The sequence below is a fragment of the Macaca mulatta genome, chromosome 3, assembly GCF_049350105.2.
Source record: "Macaca mulatta isolate MMU2019108-1 chromosome 3, T2T-MMU8v2.0, whole genome shotgun sequence".
Classification (NCBI taxonomy): domain Eukaryota; kingdom Metazoa; phylum Chordata; class Mammalia; order Primates; family Cercopithecidae; genus Macaca; species Macaca mulatta.
In genome coordinates, this window is record NC_133408.1 from 172,453,458 (window position 1) to 172,476,816 (window position 23,359).

At 45.2% G+C, this 23,359-nt stretch overlaps 1 non-coding gene across 1 annotated transcript; it reads left to right on the forward strand.

The window, feature by feature from the left end:
• Positions 1-2,194: 2,194 nt before the first annotated feature.
• On the forward strand, positions 2,195-2,299 carry LOC114677223 (small nucleolar RNA SNORD46). The gene has a single exon (XR_003728514.1). It is a non-coding gene; the product is annotated as a small nucleolar RNA SNORD46 (small nucleolar RNA).
• The last annotated feature ends 21,060 nt before the right edge of the window (positions 2,300-23,359 follow it).

Here is a 23,359-nt window from a genome sequence, read left to right on the forward strand (position 1 = left end):
TTATCCATAGCTTATGCGGGAGCACAGATCTCTCTGCCCCCTCCAGCAATTTCTTCCGATGCTACTGATGCATAGTTAAACACGTGACTTACCATGTAAACAGTTTCTACCGAGGCTAACTACTCTGTTGACGTTCAGGCTTCAACAGCTGAGAAACCTTATGAATACTTACACACAAATAATGCACATCAGTGCTGACAAACATACTGAGGGGCCCAGAGGAAGGGAGCAGGTGGGCTTCGAGTTGGGCCTTGTAGACAGACTGCGAGGCACAGAGAAGCTGTTTCTTGGCTGCAGCATGCTTACATGTGCTATATGGTGTCTTGGCGCTGGGTCCCCCCTCTGGAAGCCGTAGTGAGGCTGCGGGCTGCAGGAGGATTTCTGGGAATGCACTCAGATCCCCATGTAACTCCCAACATTTGTTCCCCTCCCATCCGAAAAGACCTCTAGGAGCAGCACGAGGCCAGAGGGGGCAGGCAACGGGTCTGGAGCCTGCACATTTCAGGGGTTGCCATAGCAACCCCCTTCCCACACATCCCCCTGCCTCCTCACCAAATGTTTGTCTCAGAGGCACTTCCCAGGGATGAAGGTAAGCCCTCGGACCCTGCCTGGCCCCAGAATCCTGCCTACCATCCCTGCCCACACTAGTCCGGGCACAGCCAGGGCCTGCTGAGAGGAAGCAGAGTAAAAAGCTTCGGTTCCAGGCAGAGCTCATGAAATCAACTGTGATTTCCCCAGCTTCGCTGGCCTGAGCAATCTAAGTGGCACTGGGGAAAGGTCATGACGTGAGGAATCTGATTTCAGGAATCTGGAAGGAACAGGAAGAGATTAAACCTACACATTTCCAACCTCTGCATTTTACAGATAAAGAAACTGAGGCCCAGAAAAAAGAAGTAGGGGCAGAACATGAACAAAAACTTATTTGTCCAAGTCTATTTTGGTTCTTAACTTTAAATATTTTTTTTTAAATCTCAGTTACAGACTTTTTGTAAACTAAGGGGAATAGACTTAACTAGCTTTTTGGAGAGAATTGGGGATATGAATGCTAAATAGTTGCTAAAAAGACACCTGAACAGAGACTGTCCTTGATCTCTTCCTAGGCCAAAATTTAGGCTTCTAGGGGACCATTCGGGTTTTTTGTTTGTTTGTTTTAATTCCAGGTCACTTTTATTTTAGAGCCTATGTGAATTGAGAAAACTAATTTTCTTGCCATCGGTGTATCTTTAAAATCACTGGTCAAGGAATAATAATCCTTTTACATGGGCAAAATATATGTTTTATTTGTTCACACATTTCAGGGTAAAAACATTATTTTTCTAATTTCAACCCTTGGGCCCAAATATAACTTCCCTGAGAACGAATCATCTGTGACATTAAAGGTGATGAATGGATGGCAGAAATTTGCCCCCTTCCCTGTCCAATCATGGGACAACTGAACTACAGAACTTATCTTCCTAGAAGAAGGCATTTTCCCAAGTGGAATACAAGTTATGGGGGCATGAGAGGAGTCTTCAGGTTCACAGATGCAGCATTTTCCATGCCGTGTTCTTCCCCACTCGTAAAAGTTTGATTTTTAGCATCTGGCATTAAAAAAAATCAATCCTGCCTAATGACACCTCTCATTCCTAATCTTTCTTTCCTTTCTTTGGTGAAAATCTTTGTGGAGTCTCAGTTCACATTTTTCATTAGCATTTCTTCTGAGTTTCCTTAGATTTTACAAGTGGTTAAACAATTAGTATACTTCTTAAAACTTTAAGCAAATAAATGCTGACAATAACACAATGTGTAGTTACTACCACGGTGACAATGAAGCCAACTATATCATTTTCATTGGCTCATGGGAAGTGTGCACAATCAGTGTCTACAATGAGCCTGTGAAAACTTAGAGCTTACATTTCACAATATGAAAAGCACTTTCCAAACATTTGCTCATTGTACCATAATCTTCTCAAGATTGGCTACACCGAGCAACTCAAACAGGTCTGTGTCTCAGTCATATTTAGCCTCAGTCCTTACCAGTGCCTGGTACCTCACAAATGTCTTCCAGACTTTGTTAAGGGAATGGTGGCTTTCCCTGAACCATTCAGCAGAGATTCAAATTTACAGGTTACAAAGTAGCTGCTAAGTGTCAGAGTGAGACACAATGCCAAGGCTATGGCTACTGGCAGATCATGACCTTGCTTTGAAAAGGGGGTACTGGAGTGATGAAAAATGTATCTTCAGGTGTGGCTGTGGCCACCTTGGCCACCTGTGTGTCACTTGCCCATGCAAGGACTTGTCATAGTTACACTGACTGTTAAAAAGAAACAAAGGAAGAAAAAGGGAGGTGGGGTCAACATTGGGAGCTCTTTGGGGGTAGGAACAGTAGAAAAAATAGAATCTGTGGTTGCTTTAAAAAAAATTTTGTGCCATTGTGGCTTCTCCATGGATGGCTCTTTAATTTTCATGTATTAACTGTGTAATATAATCCTCCTTGTGGAACCCCATATCTTTTTTTTATTTTTTTGGAGACAGGGTCTTACCTGTCACCCAAGCTAGAATGCAGTGGTGTGATCCCATCTCGCTGCTGCCTTGACTTCTTGGGTTCAAGCGATCCTCCTACCTCAACCCCTCAAGTAGCTGGAACTACAGGCACATGTCACCACACCTGGCTAATTTGTGTAATTTTTTTGTCCAGACAGGGTTTTGTCACGTTGCCCAGGCTGGTCTCAAACTCCTGAGCCCAAGTAATCTGCCAGCCTCAGCCTCCCAAAGAGGCAGTCCCGTATCTTCTTTTTAGCTATGTATTTTATAAATGTCTAGACTGTACAACTTTCATGTGTATTTTTAAAGTTTGATGATGTGAGGGTCATTATCCATGGTAAATGGCCTATTTTGGTACCTCCGGTGCAGTTTTATAATTCTGCTGATTATGATAGCATCTTATGTTGAGTCAACCATAATAAAGATAGTTGCAGGGGGAAAAAGAGAGTCACAAAGAGTTGAAGTCTCCCTGTTGTGAAATCTTCAGGATCATCTACAAGATACAGCATGGTACCATGAGAAGATGAAGCCATAGCCGCCTCAGACCCTCGGCACTGCAGATTCCTAATGCTGCCAGCTTTGCGTTGTTGCTGTGGGCATTAAATGAAAGAGTGTGATGGTGGATTTAATATGTCAACCTGTCTAGGTTATGGTGCCCAGCTGTTTGGTCAAACACCACTCTGAATGTTGCTGTGAATTTTTATGATTTTTAAATAATTTTCTACATGTGATTAAATTTAATTCAGTAGACTTTGACCAAAAACAGATCACCCTCCATGATGTGGGGGGGAGCCCCCTCCAATCAGTTGAAGGCCTTAGTAGCAAAGACTGAGGTTTCTTGAAGAAGGAGAAATTTTGCATCAAGGATGCAACAAAATTGGGCCAGGCACAGTGGCTCATGCCTGTAATCCCAGCACTTCAGAGGCTGAGACGGGAAGATTGCTGGTGGCCAGGAGATCAGCTGGGGCAACATAGCAAGACCTCGTCTCTACAAAAATTAAAAAAAAAAAAAATTAGTTGTATGTGAGTGCCTGTGGTCCCAGCTATTAGGGAGGCTGAGGCAGAAGGACCTCTTGAGCCTGGGAGGTCTAGGCTGCAGTGAGCCATGATTGCGCCACTACGCTCCAGCCTGGGTGACAGAGCAAGATCCTGGCTCAAGGAAAAAAAAATGCAACAAAATTATGTTTGTTTATTTGGAAAACCCTGATTATTCCATTAAGTCAAGTCCCAGCATGCCTTTGGCAGAGAAGGTACCCAATTGTACATTCTCTTCCATAATCCTACTTGACTCTATCCCCATAGCCCCATCAACTATATGGGCGCCCACATTCAAGGCACCAAATAAGGAGACCCACAATATCATTAACCTCCCCAAGGTCATGACCAGTTTGCAGCAATATTAGGATCAAAATCCTAGGCTTCTGACTCATCTTCTGTTCCTTCTCTGACTCCCTGTTACCAACCCATCTTTCCACCCCTATTCCACCCAGATGCTGTGCCCATTTCAACAGGGAAATCAGTCCCCCCTCAAACAAGAACCTACTGTGGTCATCATAACTTGCATATTTCACTTAGGATTTCTCTTCATCCTGGCAGCAGTGAGTTCTTCCACCAGAGCCCAGCTTGCTCAGGTAGTTACCACACTGGAAGCTCCCAAGGCCCATCACATGGGGAGCTTCTGTGATGCCTGCTGCTAAAAGTCTGTGTCCCAAGCACTGTTTCCTAGATTCTCATGTTCAATCTAGTTTCTCTGTCCATGGTCAGTTAGCTCCATCAGATAAGCCAGCATTAAAAAGGCGTTCAGGTGGTAAATGATTCTACCCACCTGTGTAATTGAAGAAACAGGCATCTCAGTCATTCGCAAGATCACCTTCAATTCTGACACCAACTGCAAGGGTTGAGGGGTTCTCAAGACTACCCATAGGTTTGATAGTTTACTAGACAGACTCATGGAACTCACTAAAAGCTGTTATGCTCACAGTTATGGTTTATTACAGCTACAGGATACAGATTAAAATTAGCCAAGGGAAGATGCCATAAGGCAGATTCCAGGAGAATTCCACACTGGAGGCTCCAATCACCCTCTCCCCATGGAGTCACGCATGGTGTTAACTGTTCCAAGCAACAGTATGTGACATACGTATGGGGTACTACCAACCTCACCTGAGCCTTGGCGTCCAGAGTTTTTATTGGGGCTCCATGGTTGACCTCCTATGTGGCTGATTTTTAGTCTCTAACCCCTCCAAAGGTCAAGTGGATACCAGCTGGCCCAAAGCCCCCAGCATAAGTCACATTGTCCAGTGTGGCCAAGGTGACAGATGTCCAGTGTGGCCAGGTAACAAAGACACTCTTACTGGGCAGGACATCCCAAGGGCCTAGGGGTCACCTCCCAGTTGCAGAAGGCAAAGACCAGACCTCTCTAGGGGTAAGCTTAGTTTCTTCACTACACTTGGCCTCTATGGTGTACCAGAGGTGCAGCTCAACTCTGCAGCACCCTACAGCCACCCACCACATTCCTAACTCTGACTGGTCCTTTTGAAAGTGCAAGCTTCTTGTCTCAGGACCAGGAGAGGGACCTGGGGTGACTCCATGCTTGTCTTCCCCATGGCTGGCATCTAATGAGATGGCAGGACCACTGGGGGTGCTGTGGCTTGTCCCTCTGCCTTCACCACTGGTACACTTACTTATGCAGAGATTCACCCCAATTCTGGGGTTAGCCCAGAATCCCATCTGCTTCCATGCAAGAGCCGATCTGTTCCTTTCTGTGTATTGCAACCCTAGTTCAACAGACAGTGGCATCTTCCCTTATTTAAAAATGCCTTTTCTTCCAACTGCCTGGCTTACACTGTTTGTGATGTCACAAGAGGTAACTAACAATTGACCAAATTTACAAAATCTACACATTTCTGACACTCAAATTCCTCTTTGGCCCACATGTCATGGCAAGGCCCAAGGACTCATGCTGGCAGGAACATTGGTGGCCGGTTCCTCTGCCCTTTACAATATGCAGGGTGGGGGTGAGGGAAATTAGTTCTACCCTCATATTTCTCTCTCTTTTTCTTTTTTTTTTAGAAATGGGGTCATGCTATGTTGTCCAGGCTCACCTCAAATTCCTAGGCTCAACTGATCCTCCCACCTCAGCCTACCGAGCAGCTGGGACTATAGGCATAAGTCATTGTGCCCGGCCTCATCCTTACATCCTGTCTGATTTCTTTTATGGAGGAGAAAAGTGGAGAGAGATCAATGAGCCTTTGCTGCCACATCCCAAGGTGAAGATGAGGGGTGAAGCCACCTACGTTTTACAAATGAAGACCCCAGAGTTCCTTGGCTGCTCAAGCCTTGCGTCTACTTTCCCATATCCTAGGAGGGTCACAGCTGCAGGGAGCAGGGCTTCAGGCACAGGGGCTAGGGCTGGTGACTGAGGCAGACGTGGCAAGAGATGGTGCACAGGACACAGGGGTGAGGAGTGGCAGGGATCCTGCCCAATAGGCCTTGGTGCAGGGGTGAGTAAGAAGGTATAGGCACAGCAACCTGCCCCGCAAAGGGCAGACACTGGGAACTACCCACAAGGCGTGAGGACTCTTCAGACCCAGCTGACCATCTGCCCAGGTCCTCTAGCAAATTGCCTTTCTCCATGAGGAACAGGGCACATGGCCAAGGTACCTTCCCGGCTCCCTTCCCTCCATCTCCCCTCTCACTAACACAGGACCTGTCCCAAGCCTCGCCCTCCCAGGGTCCTGGTAGGGAAGTAGCAAATTCACTTTGTAGAAGGAACTAAGGAGTTACAAATAATAACATTGCCAGATGGCATTTGCTCTTTAACAAGGCTCCAAGACCTGATCTCGAAAGAGACCAGTGGCAGAATAGATGCTTCTGCTTTCATAGGGAGTTACCTGGTGCCAACCCTGCCCACAGAAGCAAAGAGACTCCATGGAATTGGCCAGTCCAACAGCTTTATGCCATCTGAACCCTGCAAGAGTCACAGAGATGTAAAAGAAGCTGAAGAGATTCCATAAATTACCTGGGGTGAGGGGCGCCATGCTCCAGACGTTGCAGAGTCTGGTTCTAGGAGCCAGGAGAGGCCCATTGCTCTGCCTCACCTCTGCCTTACCTTGCCTCAGCCATGTCCCCCAGCAGCAAAAGGACCCTTCTGCCCTCTGCTCCTATAGAACCTGCCTGAGCAGGCCCAGACCCTGTGTCCTCCAGCCCAGCATTACCCTGGGAAGTTCGATGGGGGAGGCAGGGACTTCATCTTTTTCATCTCCAAGTGCCACAGTGCCCTGTGGATAACAATGGCATCCACAGTGCTTAGTGGACAAGAATGGCATTGCCAGCACCCTACAGCTGCACCAGCCCTGGTTCTGATCCCAGGCTGCAAAAAAAAAAGAGGCAAGCAGGCCACTGACACTCACTTACTTCCCAAGGATTAGGTCGGTCTCACCTCCACCGTCTTCCAGACCCTGGGAGAGGCCAGGTACAGACCCCCAGAGATACAGTGTAAAGCCTGCCAATCTGCCAACACCAGATGTTCAAGATGAAAATCTCATCTTCCCAAATGCTGAAGGGGTCCAGTGGATGAGGGACACTTGTCCCCAGGGTGTCCTGGCAGCTGAACTCAGCACTTTCTCTCCCACCTGTTAGCCATGAGGGCAGACACACCTAGTATCCAAGGGCCAGGAGACACAGCACAGGAGTGGAATGCACTTGACACAGATGATTACCTTTCAAATGCTCCTTCTTCATCATCGGAACAAAGACTAGCCCAGTGGCCCAGACTTCCCTTCCCACTTCCTTTATTTAGGGGGCCATGAACCCAGTCCTTCTTCTCAGTCCTGGCTCTGGGTTCAGGAACCAAGGCTAGACCTGCTTGTAGCTAATATGTGCCATGTGGGTTTTCTTCCCACCTTTGTCACTTATTGTCTGTGACCTTGAGCCCTTTAAACTCTCCTCTGCCAATTACTCCTCTCTGAAATGGGAGTAAACCAGCCAGAGAAGTCCTATGGAGGAGTGAGGTGACACGTGCCAAGAAGAGACAGGAACACCTGGAGATGCAGCAAACACTATTTTTATTTCATACCTGAAAGCAACAGTCTCTCTATGGAGTCGGCTGTGTTGGCTTTTCCGCCCATAATGTTTGTGGTCGGATCATGTCTGTATTTAAACCAAACACAATATTTAAGCCACCAGAAATAAGAAAACAAAGAGGAGAAAATTCCATCACATAGGTTTTTTTTTTTACTTCAGTCTATCCATCCAGATGGTGATAATTAGTGGGCTCGCCTGTCTGCACCTGTCATTGTTTATGTACACATTCTACCTATAGGAATGTGCAGGGAACTTTCTAGATGCAGGAAGAGTGATGCTGTGGGATCAGATACAGCCTACAGTTCTAGGATTCACCCTTGGTTCTTTGGTGGAGACAAGAACAGTCTTGGTGCTAGAGGGATCAGGCCAGCAAAGATTGGCACTGCCAGCCAAGGGACTTATTTCCCTGCCTCCAACAGTTTTGCCGTCACTAAAGCTGCTCCACATGCTGAACTTAAATGCCTGCTTATAGCAAAAGCAGTCACTTTTGTTTCTTAAAAATCCCTGCCTTAGTTCATTTTGTGTTGCTATTTAAAAACAAAACAAAACAAAAACAAACAAACAAAAAAACCCTGCCACTGGATAATTTATAAAGAAAAGAGGTTTATTTAGCTCATGGTTCTGCAGGCTGAGAAGTTCCAGGGCATGGCCCTGGCTTCCGGTGAGGGCTTTCCTGCTGCATTATAACACAGGGCAAAAGGTCATAGGGGAAGTGAATATGTGCAGAGAGGGGGAATGCTGAGGGATCTCCAGGCTTTATAATAACCCACTCTGATGGGCCGTGCAGGTGAGCAACAGCTCTCATGCCCCGGCAGGGAGTGTCCTGGTGCAGTTGGCCTCCCAGTGCAAATGGGAGTGGGTCCCAGAGCGGGCTGGGGAGGGGCTGGGCACTGCAGAGATGGCACTTCTCTGCTCCTCACCAGGAGGTCCATGGGCCAGGCTGTGATGCGCCCAGTTGGAGAGGTGTGGGAATTCTGGGGCACTAAGCCTAAGTCAAGTTGATAAAACACAATATTAGCAAGGTTACAATTTTGGGGTCTGTTCCTATACTAACCAACTCCTTTAAATCACTTGTCGAGAGCATTTATATTTAAGCACTTTCGTAAGTAATGTTTATTCTTCACAACCTTGGGAGGCAGATCTTATCCCTGGTTTATAGGTAGGGAAATGGCCTCAGCTGTGAGTAACCAAACTCGCCGAGTTAATGGGAACCCCTGCATTCCAGGCCACGTCCAGCATTCTATTTCACCCTAGATTTGCTTCCCAGAGATCAGTACCAGCCACAGGCTGCTCTCCACTCAGCCCCACACCATACATGGTACCATGCCTCTGCTATTGGCTTTGGGATGTGAAATGAATCATATGGTGGCTCAACATAAAAATGGGTTTCCCAAATGGAATTCCAAGGAACCCTAACTCCTAGAAAGATGCTAAAACACTTCTTTCTTTTTGTTTTCATATAGGATTGTTGCATAGTCGTGTTTGGGTAATGCCACAGTCTTGCCTTCTTAGGCAATTATATTAGCAATTAAAGGCTCTGAGAAGTTTTGCAATGAAGATGCTGTTATACATTTGCTTAATTCAGCATTTGACAACAAAACTGATTTTCCTAGCAACATTTTGGTCCAGAGAGAAGGTGATGCAAGATGTAGAAATGACGGAGAGTATGGTGAACACTTGTTCACTATGCCAGAAATAAAAGACCACTGAAGTGAAATTGATTAAAACTACGATCGTTGTCAAATAACCACATTTAACTTCTCTCTTAAAACTTGTCACTTAAGATGCTCTATTAACTAAATCTCTTTAAACTATTAAATCATGTCATTGTTCGTATGTAAATGTATTTCCCCTTGTAGGATTAGTAGATAAAACACCAATTTTTATTTCTATTTAATCTCATATTCTGTGTTCCCCAAATTTACAAATATATATCATTTATAAGCTAATACAAAACAAATAATTTAAAATAATCTGCCATCCCCCAGTTTAGATGTAATAAAAGAGTAGGCAGAGGAGAATGGGGAGAATGGAGGAGATAGACAGACTGTGAGAAACCTCACTGCGTGGTCTACCATGTGTAGCTATAACCTGCAATGCAAGGGTTCTTTTGTTTGCTTGTTTTTGAGATGGAGTCTCGCTCTGTCACCCAGGCTGGAGTGCAATGGCACGATCTCGCCTCACTGCAACCTCCACCTCCCGGGTTCAAGCAATTCTCCTGCCTCAGCCTCCTGAGTAGCTGGGATTATAGGCACGTGCCACCAGGCTCGGGGAATTTCGTACTTAAAGAAGAGATGGGGTTTCACCATGTTGGTCAGGCTGGTCTCGAACTCCTGAGCTCAGGCAAGCCACCCACCTCTGCCTCCCGAAGTGCTGGGATTACAGGCGTGAGCCACCATGCCCATCTGCAACGCAAGGTTTTTAAAACTATGGGCTACAGAGCGGTTGTGTAGGTGTGGAAGGGCTGGTTTTAAATAAGCAGATTTCTGGGCCAGAGACGTGTCAAGACTGAGGCCCCAGGTCTGACCTCTGTATGTCCCTGTATGGACTGAAGACCCAGGGAGGAGGACAGAGACCAGGGAGATCAGAGAGGAGATGTGACAAAGAGCAGAACCTATCTTTAGAAGAAACTCAGGTTCACAAGGGGGTATAGGGAGAAGACTGCAATGTGATTGGACACTCTCTGCAACACCTCCAGAGTACACAGGGATTGGCAGGAAACAGAGAGAACATGGCGGTAGTGGTCATGGGAACTCATGTGTATACCCTTACCATGCGCACCGTTCATCAAGCTTTATGATCAACTCATTTAATCCACACAACAACCCTAGGAGGGGCCTTCTATCATCCCCCTTTTATAGATGGGGAAACTGAGGCAGGGTAAGTTTTATGAATTACTCAACTTCACAGAGCTAGTAAGAGGCTGAGCTAGATGTGAACCCAGCATCTGGCTCTCCTGACAGATCTAAAGGGTTACAGGGGAGCAGGCCCCAGAGGCCCTGCCAATGGAGGAAGAGAAAGGTACGGCTATCCGCACAGGAATAGGAACCGGCTGTGGACACCCAGTGCGGAATCAAGGGCAATCAGCTTTGCCTGGAAAATGATGTCATGGGAATCAGACTGGGGGCTGGGGCTGGGGAAGCAGAAGGGTCCAGTTTGAATCTCTCATGTTATCCAAGCAGATGAGGCTTGGTGGTGGCCAGTTAATTCCCAAGGGCACACAGCTGGCTTGTGACTCAGCAGGGCTGAAGCCCTAGTGTCCTGGGTCCTCGTTCAGCTCTAGGAGGGTTGGGGCAGATTCGTGATGATGGCAGCAACTGGAGTCTGGGGGGTCACATCAGAAATCCACTGCCCAGGGGCTGGCAGACTCGCTTAGCCCATCTGGGTTCACAGCAAGGTGCTGGGACTGAAAGGCCTATGTGAGTTGGAGCAACAAGGAGAAAATATCCCTTCTCCCACCTTATGTTCCTCCCTCCCCAACCCAGTGAGGCTCTTGCAGACCCTTACATTGGTTCCTTCAAAGTGAAAGCCTTGAAGCCTGATAAACCAAAATGCAAATACATCACTTGGCTTGGATAACCTACAGCTGATTTAGAGGACTTGCTCAGATAATCAGTGAGGATTGGTGGGGGGGCCTCCCTGAAGAACTGGAGCACAGTGGATGCCCACTGCATGAGGGCCACCTGGGCAAGAGGGAGACACAGGGGCACCAGGAGGAAGCCGGGGCCGGAAAGGAAGACAGACACCCAGGGAGCCCCCATTTGCCCCCGACACACGCATGAGCGCCCCTTGGGCAGTCCTGGTGGAGAAGAGCATGGCTGCGCACAGGTGCCACGGTCTGGTCGTCTTGCCTGACACTGAAAGGAGGAGGAGGAGCATTACAGGTCCAGTGTCTGCCTGTACCTATCTCTTCTACCTCTGCTTTGCTCCTTGAAAATCCTTGTCTATTCCACACTCTCTTCCACACCTGCCATCTTCTTCCTCTACTGGCTTCTCTCTCCCAACACGGCTCCCCCACACTCTCCATCCTCTCCTTGCTGCCTCCACCCTCCTCGCTGGAAGAGGGAGACCAGCAGAGTTGGGGCTGTTGAGAATGTGCAGCCAGGGGACTGTGGGGGCAGTGCCACGAGTACCCTAAATGCTGTGGGCATGCAGGTGACACGCCCAGAACGGCACCCGGGGTGCAGGCTGTCTTCCAGGCAGTGTTCTGCCGAGGACAAGGACACAGAGGCTCAACTTAACCTTCAATATTTTTTAAAAGGCCAGAGTGCCCCCCAGTGTAATGGTGTCCCCAGTTTACTACCCGGGAGAGGAGTGGGCAGCTGCAAAAGGGATGCTGCCAGTTCAGATCCAAAGCTGGTCCCTCTGTGGCTTAGTTCTTAGTTTCACACACATCTCTTGCAAAATGACATCTCAGGTACCACGTCATCTGCCCTCAGGTGCTCTGGGAGGTGCACATGGGCCAGGGCACCAGATGCAACCTGACAGCGCATTCTATTAGTAGAAAGGGGTCTGAGTTATTTTTGTGATTTCAAGAAGATTACACACACACAAAAATAAAGTTAGACTCCTCCCTCACTTTATATATAAAAATCAACACAAAATAAATCACAGGCTAAATGTAAAAGCTAAAACTATAAAACTCTTAGAAGAAAATATAGGCATAAATCTTCATGACCTTGGTTTCTTAGATGGGATACCAAAACTAGGAACAAAATGGAAAGATAGATACATTGGAATTCAGAAAACTTAAAACTTTCGTGCTGCAAATGATACCATCAAGAAAGCAAAAAGACAACGCACAAAATGGGAGAAAATGTTTGCAAATCATTAGCTCTGATAAGGTATTTGTTTCCAGAATCTAGAAAGAATGCTTATGACAACAATACAAAGATAAACATCCAATTTTTTTTTTTTTTTTTTTTTTTTTTTTGTCTGAGACTGAGTCTCGCTCCGTCGCCCAGGCTGGAGTGCAGTGGTGCGATCTCAGCTCACTGCAGCCTCTGCCTCCCGGGTTCAAGTGATTGTCCTGCCTCAGCCTCTGGAGTAGCTGGGATTACAGGTGCGTGCCACCATGCCTGACTAATTTTTGTATTTTTACGGGAGATAGAGTTTTACCATGTTAGCCAGGCTGGTCTCAAACTCCTGACCTCAAGTGATCCACCCACCTCAGCCTCCCAAAATGCCTGGCTAACAATCCAATTTTTCAAATGGGCAAGGGATCTGAATAGATATTTCTCCCAGGAAGATATACAAATGGCTAATAAGCATGTAAAAAGATGCTTAACTTCATTAGTCATCATGGAAATGTAAACCAAAATTGCAATGTAATACCACTTCACACCAGCTAGGATAGCTAAGATCAGAAAGAAGGTCAGTAAGTACTGAGAAGAATGTGGAGAAATTAGAATCCTCCACAATGCCAGTGGCAACGTGAAATGCTATAGCCGCTTTAAAAAACAGTTTGGGGCCGGGTGCAGTGGTGCACACCTGTAATCCCAACACTTTGGGAGGCCGAGGTGGGAGGATGGCTTGGGCGTAGGAGTTCAAGACCATCCAGGGCAACATAGTGAGACCCTGTCTCTTTTTTAATAAAAATAAATACATAAGAAAAACAGTTTGGCAGTTTCTCAAAATTTTAAGCACAGGTACCATGTGACCCAGGAATTCTACTCCTAAGTATGTACCCAAGAGAAATGAAAACTAAGGTTCACCCAAAAACATGTACACAAATGTTCACAGCAGTATTATTCATAATAGCCAAAAAGTGGAAGCTATCTAGATGACCAACAGCAACAGGTGACATATTCACACAATGCAGTATTATTTGAAATAAAAAGGAACGAAGACTGATACATGCTACCACCTGGATCAACCTTGAAAACACCGTGCTAAGTGTACGAAGCCAATCACAGAGAAACCACATATCCTATGATTCCATTTCTATGAAATGTACAGAACAGGCAAATCTCTAGAGACAGAAAGGAGACCCGTGGTTGCCAAAGAATGAGGACTACGGGTAAAATGGAGCCTGACTAATGGCCGTAGGGTTTCTTTTGGGGTGATGAAAATGTTCTAAAATTAGATTGTGGTGAAGGTTGAACAACCCTGTGAATATCCTACAAGACATTGAAATGCACACTTGAGAGAGCTGGACTGCATGGGATGAGAATTATATTTTAATAAAGCTGTTTTGTTTTTGAAAAAAAATCATGAAATTGATATAACCTCATTTTTAAAACTGGACAGTCCAGCTTAAATGCAAATTGTGCTTTTGTCTGAAACCCCTCAGTTTTGAAATACTGTGGGTCTCATATTGACTGCAAGTTGATTCGTGGAACTATTAGTGGATGCTTTTCACTCAAACATTCGAAGATTTATTTTTTATTTTTTATTTTTTTTTTTACCTTCTGTCAAACCTTGTGTTAACATCAGTGAAATAAAGTCAGAGAGAAATGCATTAAGGGGCCACTGTGATCCCAACTGGGTGGGAGAGCAAGACCCTGTCTCAAAACGAGAGAGAACTGCATTAAGATACAGGTGGCTGCCGGGCATGGTGGCTCATGCCTGTAATCCCAGCACTTTGGAAGGCGGAGGCAGGCGGGTCACCTGAGGTCAGGAGTTTGAGACTAGCCTGGCCAACATGGTGAAACTCCGTTTCTACTAAAAATACAAAAATTAGCCAGGTGTGGTGGCGTGCACCTGTAGTCCCAGCTACTCAGGAGGCTGAGGCAGCAGAATTGCTTGAACCTGGGAGGCGGAGGCTGCAATGAGCCAAGAACTCCAGCCCAAGGGGGACAGAGCAAGACTCCATCTCAAAAAACAAACAAACAAACAAAAACAAAAGACACAGTGGCAAGCTATATCATGACAAAAACCTAAGGCCTAATGAAGACATAAAGGGTAGAAAAATTCTTAGCTGAGTGGGCGCCTCTGGGCTGAGCAAGAAGCCAGGACACACGGCCCCTCGCCTCCCCGACAGGAGCCGGGACACACGGCCCCTCGCCTCCCCGACAGGAGCCATGACACACGGCCTCTCGCCTCCCCGACAGGAGCAGGGGGGTGTGACGGTGCCTCTGATCCCCCAGCTCAGGCCTGGAGAGCTGCTCCTCACAAGAAGAAGGGCCAGGACACCTGGAGATCCAGGGAGATCCTCTCCTTACCTTCAGCTGATGCTGCGGCCTCCCAACCTGCTTCTAAAGAGCGCCGACATTCTCTTCTAGAGCAGGCGCCGCCTCCCTCTCAGCAGAGGCCTACAGCTCTTGCTCTGGGTGCAGCTCCCTCAGGGCTCACAGCAGCTCAGATCTCTCTCCTGCCGCAATGGAGAGCATCTTCCTCTTCCAGCCCTGCTAATGAGCAGGGAGAAGCGGGGTAAACAGTGAGCGATGAAATTCACAGATGATACTAATTTGGGAGGTGCCAGAAACACCAGCTCTAAGAGAGAATGCAAACAATCTGTGGAGGGAGAGGTTAGAAGCCCAGGCAAGAGCCAGCCACACGAGGTGGGTTGGAAACCCATGCATGTTCCTGAATGCCACTGGCAGAGGAAAGAGTTGAGGCCAGTTTCTTCAGGCCTAGGAGGCACAAGGGTGGACTTCAGATTGCAGCGATAATCTCCCGCAAATGAGACGGGGCTGTGCCGCGGGAAAGGCCATGCAATCTGGAGCATGTTGCCAGCCGGGAAAGCCTGGCATGCCAACTGTTCTAGCAAACATCTTGGTCCTACCATGATGGGAGCAAAAGTCTTCTTTTTCAAAGTTATTTCTACATTTGCTGGCATTTTCCTGGGTGGCATTTTATAGAACTTATTTATTATGAATAAGACTTTTATAGTCCTTATTCATCTTTGAATAAGGACTGATGTGAGGCTCTACTCAGAGTGCCTACTCCAGGTTGGTCTAGAATGATCCTAGGTCAGTGAGTAGGGCACAGCACAGATGGCCAGCATCAACAGGTCCCCTAATACAGAGAAAGGCTGAACAGGGCTGGACACTCCCAGGGGGACAGGAGGAGTGGGCAGGAGCAGAAAGGCTGGTCCTGACGGGTGGGGTGGGGAGGTCGGAAGCAACACAGATACTGGCTGGTGAGCTGCAGCAGGAGGAGGGGTGCCCCCTCCATATGCACAAGTTGAAGCTCTCACCCCACAATGGGATGATATTTAGAGATGGGGACTGTGAGAGGTAATCAGGGTTACATAAGGTCATTGTAGCCTCACGGTGGCTTATTGGCGTCATAAGAAGAGGAGGAGAAGGAGCTGTTTCTCTGCATGTGAGGACACTGGGGAAAACCAGGCGTCTGCAAGCCCAGAAGGGCGCCCTCACCAGGAACCAAATTGGCTGCAGTTCCAGCCTCCAGAACTGTGAGAAATAAATGTCTGTTGTTTCAGTCACTCCGTGCATGGTACTTCGTTACGGCATCCCAGACTAATACACCAGGGGTCCACAGTCGGAGGCAGATGGCAGATGGAGCCACTCATATTGCAGGGGACTCGGAACATTCACTTGCAACTGCTGAAAAAACCCTATGCCTCTCATGCACACAACAAATATTTAAGAACCAACTAACCTCCAGACACTGACGACACTGCACAGAGCCCGAGGCAGAGCCTTGCTCTCACGGGGCTTATATTCTAAGGACTTCACCATATGACTAGTAGTTGAATAAAGGCATTTGTGTGTGGCCTTGGGCTAACATACTTCAAATTCAATGTTTTCCTAAGACTTAAATTGATATCAGGACAGACTGTAGAATGTTGACTCCTTCATGCCACTTGGATAAAAGCTTACTAGGTGCCAGACGTGGTACAAAGCACTTCAAATTTTTAAGTCTTATTACATCAGCCCCTTGGGGTGATCTTCTTATCCCCATTTTACAGATTATGAAACAGACTTGAAGAGGTTTGAGTAACTTTACACAGTTTACACAGCTTTCAGGTTAACAGAGTAAGAATTCAAAATAAGTTCTTTTTTTTTTTTTTTGAGATGAGTTTTGCTCCTGTTGTCCAGGCTGGAGTACAATGGTGTGACCTCAGCTCAGTGCAACCTCCGCCTCCCGCGTTCAAGCAATTCTCCCACCTCAGTCTCCCAAGTAGCTTGGATTACAGACACCCACCACCACGTCCAGGTAATTTTTTGTATTTTTAGTAGAGATGGAGTTTCACCCTGTTGGCCAGGCTGTTCTCGAACTCATAACTTCAGGTGATATGCTCCCCTCTGCCTCCAAACTGCTGGGATTACAGGCGTGAGCCCTGCACCCAGCCTCAAAATAAGTCCTGTTCAAACATCACAGGTACCCCAAAAATATGTACAATTATGTATCAATTATGTGTACAGTTAGTATGTATCAATAATTATTATGTATAAGTACATAAATAAGAGAATGGTCTTTCTGACTCTCAGACTCTGCTGTAACCATGGATTCTTGTACGGTTTTAGGTAACACTCAGCATTCTTCCTGAAACATAAATACCTCTATTGGTTGAGAGTCACTATTCTGAAGTCAAGAACTTCCCTCTGGGTGCTTGGTTGGTGAACTTGAGTATGAACTTAAGCTGTTCTTGAGCATGAACTTGAGCATGAACTTGGCGAACTTGAGCTGTTCACTCCCAGGCCTCACTCCAGGTCATATCTGTAGGTCTCAGGTGATGCCAGGGAAACTCCCCAGGTGCTATGTGAGGTTTTTGTTAGATGCATAGAAGTAACATTTATTATTATCCTACATAGCAATTGTTTTGGCCTATACTGTTAATTTTTAACAAGTTAATAGAGTTTCCAATTCTTGTAAATTCAGAAAGCAAAAATGGTTTAATCACATTTCTTTTTAAAAACATCTTTATTGAAATATGATTCACATATTATAAAATTCAACCATTTAAAGTGCACAAATACCAACCTGGGCAACATGGTAAGATTCCATCTCTACAAAAAAAATATTAAAATTAGCTGGGTGGGGTGGCACACACCTGTAGTCCAGGCTACTCAGGAGGCTGAGGCAGGTGGATAGATTAAACCCGGCAAGTTGAGGCTGCAGTGAGCCGTGATCATGCCACTGTACTCCACCCTGGGCAACAAAGCAAGACTTGTCTCAATTAAAAAAAAAATGCACAAATTGATGGTTTTTAGTATGTTCAGAGTTGTGCAATTAATCACCACAATCTAATTTTAGAACATTTTCTTTACACAAAAAAGAAAACCTTTAACAGTCACTCCTCATTTCTCTTAACCCCTAGCCAACCACTCATTCTCTTTCTATTTCTGTGGATTTGCCTGTTCTGGTCATTTCATATAAATGGAACTATACAATACGTGGTCTTTCTGTGAGTGGCTTTTCACTTAGCATAATGTTTTTGAGGCTCACCCATGTTGTAGCATGCATCAGACCTCCATTCCTTTTTGTTAAATAATATTTGATTACATGGATATACCACATTTTGTTTATTCATTCATTAGTTGATGGAGATTTGGATTGTTTCCACTTGTCAGCTGTCATGAATAATGCTACTGTCAACATTTGTGTACAATTTTTGTATAAAACTATGTTTTCATTTCTCCTGGGTATACTCCTAGATGTAGAATTGCTGGGTCATATGGTAACTCCATGTTCAACCTTTTAAGGAACTGCCAGGCTGTAGCGTCATTTCACATTCCTACCAGCAATGTATGAGAGTTCTAACTTTCCCATGTCTTCACCAGCACTTGTTATTGCTCTTTTTTAAAAAAATCATAGCCCTCTTAGTGGTTGTGAATTGGTGTTTCATTGAAGTTTTAGTTCATATTTCCCTAATGATTAGTGATGTTGGACATCTTTTCATGTGCTTATTGGCCATTTGTATATTTTCTTCGGAGAAATGTCTATTCAGATCCTTTCCCATTCCCATGTGATTCTGATATGCCTGGCTGAGGACTTCTTCATTCAACACTGTTCTATTCCATGACTAGAAATTAGAAGCTTAACCTTGACCAGGCATTTGATGAGAAAGGGATTCCAGTAAGAGATTATGAAGACATCACTAAAAACCCATGTCCCTGCTAGCCCGAAGTTGGCTCCCTAATGATGGAAAGAGAACAGGAGTGAGAGAGGGAGAGCACCTCTGTTGAATGCAGATGTATCAGTTAGGAGGTTTCAGCTAACAATAACAGCAAACCCAATCCAACATAATAGAAAGAAAAAATGTATTGCCTCTTGTAATAAGAAGTCTAATGGTAGAACAGTTTTAACTGATTAATTCAGCAGCTCAACAATACAAAAAAACAAAAAACAAACAAAAAAACCCATAGATTCTTCCCATCTCCCATACCTTAGTTTCTGTCCTCAGACCTGTCACTCCATGTTCACAAAGTGTCTACCAAAGCTCCGGGTCTTGTACACTCACATATCAAAGGCCATCAGGGGAACAGAACCTGGCATCACTCGTGTCGCCGTTTAACTTTCCCAGAAGCACACAGCAGACTTCCTTCACACCTCATTGGCCAGAATCATGTCACATGCCCACTCCTGAGCCAATCACTGGCAAGGGAAGTTGAATTACTATGTTTGGCTTAAGTTAACCAGGATTTATCCCTGGGTCTGGGAAGGGATCTCCTTTACCCTGAAAGACTTGTCCATCTGCTACTTGGACAAACTGAAGGTCTGTCACTAAGGAAGATATTCACACTTGGATAAGCCACAGTGAACATTATTTACTACTGTCTAGGGCAAGATATTATGGAAAAAAGAACTGGAAGAGACTTGACCCTTTTATACCACCCTCTGCAGATTTATAGTGATCTTCCTGAAGGATATTACAGACTGCCTATAACCTTTAAAGTGCCTAGTAGTTCTCACTTTAAGGACAATATTTATGTGGCTTTAAACTGTCTATAAAACCAAGAACTGACCCAAGTTCTCCTGGCTCTAAAAGGCTGTCTGGGCCAAATGGATGGTATTCGAGGGCTGGAAAGATCAGGTGGGTGAGTGAGGGAGTCCATGAACCTTAGACTTTAAGCCCAGATGACACAAACATGTGGTGGATGAGTGGGGTGTCATAAAGCCAAGAGCTAAAGGAGTCAGTGGGGAGAGTTGAGGGATAGGCAGGAGAGTTATAAATAAATAGCTGTTTTGGGCAACTTGAAATTATGGTTGAATCCAGCAAGGGGCACTGCATGGTGCCTCACACGTGTAATCCCAGCGCTTTGGGAGGTTGAGGCAGCAGAGTTGCTTGAGGCCAGGAGTTTGAAGCTGCAGTGAGCTATGATCGCACCATGCATTCCAGCCTCGGTGACAAAGCACGACTCTGTCTCTTAAAAAAATGTCCATAGCTAGGTGTGGTGGCAGGCACCTGTAATCTCAGCTACTCAGGAGGCTGAAACAGGAGAATCGCTTAAACCTGGGAGGTGGAGGTTGCAGTGAGCCGAAATCTTGCCACTGCACTCTAGCCTGGGCGAGAGAGCAAGACTCTGTCTCAAAAATACAAAACAAAACAAAACAAAAAATGTTCAGGAGAGAATGTGTAGAGTTCTCAAAGTTTGATTTTCTCTTTTCTGCAGTTGTTTATTTTTAATCTACTAGCAACAGGAAGAGGATGCTCAGCAAAGGCAGGCTCAAAGGCTGAGCTGGTGACGTTGCGCGGAGCCCCACCCATCTGCTCTGTATCTGCATTCATGAGCAGCTCCAGCTCCAAAGCCAATGTACAAGTGACGAATCTCCACTGAACAGGGCCTGAAAGTTCCAGACCCACAGTCACTTTCCTTCCAAAATCTTTTTGCCTCAGAAGACCTTGGAAACCCAGCAACCACATGGACTTAGGAGATTTATTTAGAATGGCTGGGCTCTGTGCCCTGCACCCTGGTGGCCCACCTGGGGCCTGCTGAGTGGTTGCACCTGGGACCTTCCGGAGACAGAAGCAGCGCACGCGCGCACAGCCCGGCTGTGACTCCCCCTCTACCACTTCCTGGGTGGCAGGTCGAGCGGGGGAACACCACGGAGTTAGGCAGATGTCTTGGAGCGCAGGGAAAGCAAAAGAGGAAGTGGGGAATTTGCCTGACAGACCCCAGTGAGCAAAATTAGCATCAGCCACAGGTAGGAGGTTCTCCAGTTATTTTTCCTCTGCTCAAAATCTCAGTAACTTTGCACAGACAAGGTATTTTGTGCTACTGCACCCAGTACATGAGAGAAAGCTGATGAAAATAATGGGGCTTTTATTCCTTCATTCAGCTCAACATTTATTGCAGGCTTGTCCTGTACAAATGCACTGTACTAGACACTGTGGGGATGGGGGGAACTTGAAGGTGTATAACAAGGGTTGACCCAAAGATTTAGTATCGAGGTGGGGCTTGGATAGAGAGGAGCTCACGCAGCAGTTAAGAGCCAGACTTCTGGGGAGGGCCGATTGGGTTGTTTACGCACTGTATGACCCTTAGCAGGTTATTTAATCCCTCCAAGTCTCAGTTTTCTTACCTGCAAAATGGGAATAATAAAAATACCTAATTTATAGGATTATTGCAATAAGAGATTTTTTTTTTTTTTTGAGATGGAGTCTCACTCTGTCACCTAGGCTGGAGTGCAGTAGTGCAATCTTGGCTCACTGCAACCTCCATTTCCCGGGTTGAAGCAATTCTCCCGCCTCAGTCTCCTGAGTAGTTGGGATTACAGGTGCACACCACCATGCCTGGCTAATTTTTGTATTTTTAGTAGAGACAGGGTTTTGCCATGTTGGCCAGGCTGATCTCGAACTCTTGACCTCAAGTGATCCACCTGCCTCGGCCTCGCAAAGTGCTGGGATTACAGGTGTGAGCCACCATGCCCAGATGGCAACAGGAGATATTGAAATGTTTAATACAGTGCCTGGCGCAGAATACCCCTCAACAAATGTCAGTTCCTGGTAGGTATTATCAAGGGAGTGGAAATGACTTTGTCATAGGAATAACCCTAAACCTGTTTGAATTTATTTTGAATCCTTTTTATTCTGAAGTATAAAACAGTAAAGTACAGAAAACAAATGTACAGATAACATAAATGAAATATACCCATTTACCACTCAGGCAGAGACAGAATAGTAGCAGGACCCTGGAAGTCCCATTAGTGTCCCCTTCCAATCAGGACACCCTCCAACCCCAAGAAAGGTAACTGCCGTCCGTATACGGTAACCCTTACTTCTCATAACTTTTACCACATAAGCATCCATCTCTAAAAACTATCCTTTTTCTGCCTTAAAAATGTATATGAATGCAATTACGCAATATTCGTTCTTTAGTATTTGACTTCTTTGGCTCAACACTGTAAGAATCATCTGTGTTTTTACGTGTAGCCATAACTCAGTCATCCATATGATTGCATCATAGTCCAGATGCCTCAGTATATTTAATCAGTTTTACTATGATGCACACTTGGTTGTTTCTACTCTGTAGCTAGTATGAATAATGCTACCGAACACTAAGTATGTACCTAGAAATGGTATTGCTGAGTCATAAGTTATGTATAGATTTGGCTTTCATAGAAAATGTCAAATCATTTTCCAAATGGGCTGTACCAATTTGTAATCTTACCAGCAATGTATTAGAAGCGAGTTGCTTCATATTCTTGACAACGCCCAGTATTTTCCATCTTTTACATTTTTGCCATGTTGGAGGATAAATGGTAGCATCTCGTTGTGAATTTAATTTGCATTCCCTAATTAGCAGTTCCATGGAGTACATTTCATATGCTTATTGGTCATTTATTTGCGTTTCTTTGTGTGAAGTGCTTATTTCAGTCTCTTGCCCTTTCTTCTATTCAGCTGTCTTTTTCTTACTGATTTATAGGCCTTTTTTATATATTCTGGATATGACCTTTTGTTGGCTGTTTCACAAATATCTTCCTCTTAAGGCTTGCCTTTTCATTCTCTTCATAATGTCCTGATGAACAAAAATTCTCAGTTTTAAAGGAATACAATTTATCAGCCTTTTCCCTTACGGGTAGTGTTTTTTGTATGCTGTTTAAGAAATAGTTCCTTACACTGAGGTCATGGAGCTATTCTTCTCTACTACATTCTAGAAGCTTTGGTGTTTACTCATTTAAATGATACTCCAGTTGAGATTGACTTTCAAGTATGGAGTAAGAGAGGGTCTAGTTTTCCTCTTTTTCCACGGGGATATCCAACTGAGCTGGCACCATTTTTTTTTAAAGACCATTCTTTCCCCTCTGACCTGAAGCACAAACTTCATCATAAATCAACCAACCACATATGCACAGATCAGTTTCTGAACTGTCTATTCTGTCCCATCCATCAATTCCGTATTATTTCACTCTCTTAATTGTGGTAACTTTATAATGATTCTAGTAGAGCAAGTCTTCCCTTCTAGCTCTTTAAGAATGTCATAGCTATTCAATTCATTTTTTAAAATAAATTTCTTTTACCTTTGCTGCTTTTTAAAACATGTAATTCTTTTTTATTTTGAAATGCTTTTAAACTTACGGAAAAGTTTCAAGAATAGTACCAACTTTTCTTCCTGAACCATTTGAGAGTGAATTGCCAAAATGATACCCCATCAGCCCTAAATACCCCTGAAAAGAGCAATCTCCTCTATAACAACCATACAATCCTCAAAATAAGCAAATAAATAACATTGCTATATTACTATCATCGAATCTACAGACACTGTTCACGTTCTGGCAATTGTCCCAGTGATGTCTTTGATAGCAAAAGGATCCAGTCCGGGATCACGTAGAGCATTTCATTGTGTCTCTTTAGTTTTCTTCAATTTGGACCAGTTCTTTGAGAGTTTTTCCCTTGACT